We start from the raw sequence: 6,194 nt of genomic DNA on the forward strand, positions 1-6,194 counted from the left end.
ACGCCCACACAGCCTGACTGCAGACCTCGAACCAGGACCCTGGTGAGCCCTGCCCACCTCACGCCCACTGTGGGGGAACCTCAGGGACACAGAACCCTTCCCTGGAGGGCCACAGAAAGCCCCAACTGGTGCCCTGTGCTCCAGGGGGATCCAGGCTCAGCTTCTGCACCACCACCCCCTGCCAGAGCTGGCAAGGCGCACAGGTCAGGGGTGAGCCCCCCGTCCCTGAGGGAAGCCTCGGAGGTGCTCAGCCGGGCACACAGGGTCTCTGAGGGGGCTGAGCCACGTCCAGGACGGCCTTCCTCACGGGGAGCTGCCGTGGGCCCTGGTTTCCCCAGCTCCTGCATCCATGCCCTAGACTAGTATTTGCCTAGTGACTGCCCCGTCCAGGTCAGGTGCTTTAGAAAACAAACCCGTAGACTAGCCAGACTAGCCAGCAGAGGTGTGATGGGGCGGGGCAGCAGGCTGCCGGGGGACTCCGGACTCCACCTGCTGGTCCGTTCGCCCCTTCGCCCCGGCCGCCCTGGCTGCACACCATTGAAGTCCACCCCCGTGGTGGGATTAAATGGGAAAATGTGGAAGTGCCCCCTCGGGTCCTCGGCACGGCCTCTCTGCTGAATGGATTGGCCTCCATTAGGACAGTGGGAAACCCTCCTCCCTTTTGGCCTTTTCTGGAAGAAGGTGGTCTCAATGGCCGGATGCTGATGTCCAAGCCGACAGCTCTGGAGTGGAGCCCTGGGGTCAGCCCTGACAGCCACGCTGTGCTTCAGAAATGAGGACAGCGCTTGCAATCCCAGCTCCCGGGAAGCTGCACCTGGAGGGTCCCAAGTTCAGCTTAAGCAAGACCCTGTCTCAAGATAACGAGGCCAGGATGCAGCTCTGCGGTGGAGCACCCGACGAGCACGCACGAGGACTGGGCTGCGGCCCAGCACTGCCAAAAACTCAAATCAATGCAGGAAACGGGGTGGCGGGCCCTTGGCTTTACCTTGCCCTCGTTGAATTCACGGTGAGTTCATTCCACTCGGCATCCCTGGGTCACAGTCAAGTGCAGCCTTCTAGGTCCTGCCAGTGCGTGGTCATCCATCTGTGCCCATCTGGGGCCAGGACACTGGTTCCCACCCTGGGTCTGTCACTCGCCTGTGTGGTGCTGAGCAGGTCAGGGCCCTTCTCAGAGTCTCAGAACTCCTCATCTGTGAAATGGGGACAATAATCGCCCCCTGCTGAAGTGTTTCAAGTGAATCACAGGAGGACCTTTGGGGCCGGGGCAGGAACCTCTGGGAAATGCCCTGTGTTAGGAGAAGGTGCATTTCACTGTCCCCACAGCTCTGAGCAGGGGATGTTGCCATTTTACAGATGAGGAAATGAGGGCTACCAAGAGCGGGGCACCCAGGCCTCGGTGAGTCAGTGGCACCAGGCCACATCCTTGGTGTTCCGTGCAGCGGTGGGAGCTCTTCGTGAGCCGCGCTGGGGCCTCTCCAGGTTTGCCTGCGTCTGAGTTGACTGAGACCTTTGGGGTCAAGAGCGAGGCCACTGAGTCACTGCCTTCAGGAGCATTTCCAACCCCAGGCATTTCATCCGGGCCTCCCCCGGCCTCCTCAGAGTCAGCACTCACGGAGGCCTGACTAAACACAGGAAGCAGGTGAAAACCAAACACCAAGACTGTGGGGCAGAGGCTGGGCCCAGACAGGGCAGCGCAGGCAACAAGGAAAGCATGAGATGGGGACCCCACGCCAGCAGGCAATCAGGGAGGCCCCTTGGAGGAGGTGACTTTTGTAACAAGGTGCCGGCGGATGGGGAGGATCCAGCCTCAGCAGAATGCACCTGCCGCACATCAGGCAGGAGGATCAGCAGGGGCAAAGCCTGGGGGCGGGGGCTGTATGGTAGGTGGGGCTGGAACAGGAGGAGAGGGAAGAGGCCAAGAGGCAGGATGGCGGAGGCAGGAACGGAGGTGTGCTGTCGTCCCAGAGCAGGAGGACTCGAGCCGATGATGAGGGGATCGATTTGCTCAAGGAGGGCAGCCAGAGGACCCAGTCCAGGTCAGAGCTGGAGGAACAGCCTCCCTGCGCCCTTGGCTGCTGACACCACGGGGTCCTCATAGTCAGAGGTAAGAGAGGACCAAGCAGGAGCCTGGCAGAAGCAGGTAGCCTGCTGCCCACCCTTATCCAGGGGAAGACACCACCAGCCACCCAGAGCAGCTGGAAAGCCGGCGTCCCTCCACCCGCAGGCAGTCTGTCCCATCGGGCCTCTGCAGCCTTGGACACCTTGACCCTGGCCCTCGCCAGTGGTGGGCTGGCAGATGCTAACAACAGGCACTTGATGTGACTATCCATGTTTCCACCTCCACTGACCAAGTAAGATGGAAGCAGAACAAGGAGGACCTACGTCAGAACTTCATTTACAGTGGTGTGCACAGATTTTTGCTGAATTGGGAACAGAATTCAAAATACTGAAAAACTTATCTGAATCCGATTCTCAGGCTTCATTTGTTGGTGAGTTACTCAGGATGTGATGACCCTGTGGTGACCGGAAGTGGCACCTGCATTAGATGTGCTGTTGATATCGTCCCCACCACTTCCTCCAGTCTCTCCAGATCACCAAGGAAACACTTGCCAATGTCCACAGTGTAAATATTCACATCGCAGCCAATTTCAAGATACCAAGCATCGTACACAGACCTGGGAAGAGATGCCCAGGGGCTGGACATTATCTAGTGTTTCTACTCCGACACACCCCGGAGGCGCCAAGATTAGGACTTACCATATGAATTTGGGGCAAGGGGTGACAAGATTCAACCCACGACAACCAATTGTTGCAAAATGTAATTAGGAAGTGATACATTTGAAGTATTGATCACATTGTAAAATGTATTTCAATTGTGTTTACATCATTTAATTTTTTTATCTATTTATTTATGGGGTACCAGGGATTGAACTCAGCCACACCCCCAGCCCTATGTTGTATTTTATTTAGAGACAGGGTCTCGCTGAGTTGCTTACCACCTCCAATTGCTGAGGCTGGCTTTGAACTTGCCATCCTCCTGCCTCAGCCTCCTGAGCTGCTGGGATTACAGGTGTGCCCCACCACACCCAGATTGTAATATAATTCTTAATGGTAACTATAACAACTCACGAAATGTCTAAAAATTTAACCAGTTCCAATAAGCCAGGACAAGCAGACTGCACTGCCCGTCTTCCCCTCAACCCTGTCCTGAGTCCCCAGCCTACTTCCACAGGCTCCGATGAGGACAGGCCAGGAAAGCTGGGTTGGGTCCTGGGCCTCTTCTCTGAGCAACCCCAAAGCCTGGTCTCCTCTCAGGGAGGGTCCTGGGGAAAGGCTGCTCTGGCGACCGTCTGGATGCCCCTTGTCAGGAAAAGGCTCAGGAATCACAGCCCGGCTCTGTCCCTCTGGTGACCAGTTATCTCATTTTGCCCTGGACTGTCTGCACTTTAGCAGTGGAAGTTCCATATGTCAGGAAGCCCTTAGTCTTGGACCAGCTGGACAGTGGTCACCCCGCCTCGTAATCATGTGCTCATGACAAGAATAAAATGCTCATGATGCCAAAGTCAGTGGAAATGAGTGGAAGACAAGGCGGTGTCTGTCTGTCTTGGGATCTGTCCCTGCTGGGGACAGGGCCCGTACCTGTCGGGGGGAGGGTGACGAATTTGAGTTTCTGGATGGAGCCTCCTGGTGGCGGGGTTGGGGGCAGGTGGCCAGGAGCAGCAGCCCTGAGAGGGTGAGAGAAGACCCTGGAGCTGGGTTCAAGTCCAACTCTGCCACCCACTAGCTGCATGACCTTGAGGAGGTGCCCTGCCACCCTGCTTCAGTTTACCTGCCTGTCACGTGTCCCTTCTCTTGGGGTGGTTGTGGAGGGTCACCGAGGTCGACCTTGGAAAGCACAGGGTCCCGCCTGTCAGAGGCAAGGTTGTGGGTGTCCTTTTTCTTTCTATTTTAGAACTATTTCCACTGCGGCTGTCCAATACTGTGTACAATCAAAACAGAACGAGAACGGTGAGTGGGCAGGGCCGCGGCCGCACAGAAGCAGAGCCTGGAATCGACCTTGGCGCTGCGTCCGGCCGCCGCTGCCAGTTTGTCACCCGGAGATGCACCTCAGAACAGCTGATTGGAGAGGCGGCAGGGCCTCTCTGAGGCCACAGCAGGCAGCTCTGACGGCTGAGGAAATGGGAGGCGGGCGAGTGCGGCTAAGTCAGAGAGGGTGTCTGGGTCTCCAGGGCAGCCCAGCACGGGCAGGGCTCAGCCCCCGCCGCCTCCGCCTGACACAGATTCTGTTCATGCTGTCGAGCAGCCTCGGTGACTCGGCCCCAAAGGAGGAAACAATGCCCCATGACCCAGGAGAGCAGCCACACCGCACGCCAGTTAGTGGGAATAAATCCCTCTGCTTTCCACCTGGGCCTGGGCCCCATCCCGGTAACTAGTTCATCTAGGGCGGGGAGGCCAGTGAGGGGCCAGGGTACAGAGTTTAAGGAGGCACCGCCCTGCGCTTTAACCCTCCTGTGACTGGACAGGGGTCGGGGGCAGGCTCTGTGGTCATCCCACTTTATAACTGAAAAAAAAAAAAAAAAAAAAAAGTTTAATTAATAAGATTTTAAAAGAATAAAGGTCGGGGAGCTAAGGCTACTTGCCCCAGAAAGCGGCAGAGCCAAGATGAGCCCAGGCCCCTCGGCCTCCCAGGCCCACGGCCTCCTGCACCTGGTGACTTAGCCTCGGGCCCTCCTCCCTCCCCCGCCCTCCCTCCACCTGCACCCCCAGGCCGTCCTCGGGTGTCCAGCCAGGCAGAAAGGACACCCAAGCTGAGCTCGGAGGCTGGAGCTGAGGTCTGACTCTGCCCAGGTGCCCTGGCTCACCCTGGGCAGGTCCTGCCTCTCTCTGGCCTCAGTGTCCTGTCTGCAGGAGCTGGTGGTGTCCTTCAGGAGGGCTGTGGACTGCGGTGATCACAGGGCTGGCAGCCGGACCAGCAAGGGATGGGGGAGGTGGGGGCGGTCAGGGACTGGGGGCCAGGGTGAACTGGAGGGCGCCGCCCAGCTCAGAGAAGTCCCTTAAGGGAGTGTCCAGTGTGGCCTGATCCCGGAGTTTCCAAGATTAGCCAGAAATGTGATGTTCATGGGAAACTCCTCATTGTCAAGCGAAGGCTGTCCAAGGCCAGACGCCACCCAAGGGACGCTGCGTCCTATGCTGCAGGTGCCCGGCCAAGTCCACTTGGCCCCTCCATAGGAACAGAAACTCTGGTTGTTTGCTGGGCTGGTGGCCCCAGGACAGATGTGCCACCAGCCAAGTGTGCCCGTGTGACCAAGTTCTGGAGCACAGGCAGGGACAGAGAGCGGGGTCAGCCACTTCAGGATCACACCCTTTCAAGGGAGAGACACACCCGCCTCTTCCTGTCCCCCACCTGCTGACCAGGACAAGGCCCAGTGTTGGTGGCCATGGGCCAGGGTGGGAGCCACATCCTGGGGGTGGGCCTGGGTGCCTGCTGGCCTGGAGCCTCTGCAGCCACCCTGGACCCATGAGAAGAGAGTCCCTTGTCGTTCATGCTGTGGTGGCGACTTCACTGCAGCCCAGGCAGTACGGCTTCGCAGGATCGTCCTCGGGTCTGTATTTACTGTTTATCTGCGTGTTTGTTTTTGCAGTGCCGTGGGTCAAGCCGGGGCCTTGCACACGCTAGGCAAGCGCTGCATCCAGAGCCAGCCATGATTTTAAACCGCAATCCCCAACCGCCACTCCTGCCCGCAGGCCCATTTCACAGGTGGGAAGAAAAGCGAGGGGTGTGTTACTCACGGAGAAAGCCGCTAAGGGCAGGCGTGGCCCAAACAGACCCCATGCCTCTCAGAGCTGGGAGGACCACAGCACCCGGCAGCAAAGGTGCTATTGGGTTTGGGACAATACCACCTAGACCCTCTCGGGGGCTGCAGTGTGGTGGGCAAAAACCCCCTTCATTGCCAGGGCCGCCTTGACCCCCAGGCTTGTACCCAGACTCCACTCCTTTTGTCGTCTGTGCTTCATCCAGCTAGCTTCTCTGAGGCTGAAGGAGTCCTCATCCCACTGCTGTGTCTGTGTCCTCATCCCAGGGCTGCTGTGTGACCACTGGCAAATCACTGCCCTCTCTGGTCTCCTCACCTTCTAGACCCAGGACCTCCCACCACCATCTCTAGCTTAATTGGCTCGGGATGGTGTCCAGTGTC

The 6,194-nt window shown here is 58.2% G+C and overlaps 1 long non-coding RNA gene across 1 annotated transcript; it reads left to right on the forward strand.

Annotated features, from left to right (window-relative positions):
* Nucleotides 1-469: 469 nt before the first annotated feature.
* Nucleotides 470-5,702, forward strand: LOC306647444. Its single transcript, XR_013760106.1, has 3 exons — nucleotides 470-1,006; nucleotides 3,953-4,373; nucleotides 5,643-5,702. It is a non-coding gene; the product is annotated as an uncharacterized lncRNA (long non-coding RNA).
* The last annotated feature ends 492 nt before the right edge of the window (nucleotides 5,703-6,194 follow it).

The sequence above is a fragment of the Sciurus vulgaris genome (assembly GCF_902686455.1).
Source record: "Sciurus vulgaris genome assembly, chromosome: 17".
In the NCBI taxonomy this organism is placed as follows: domain Eukaryota; kingdom Metazoa; phylum Chordata; class Mammalia; order Rodentia; family Sciuridae; genus Sciurus; species Sciurus vulgaris.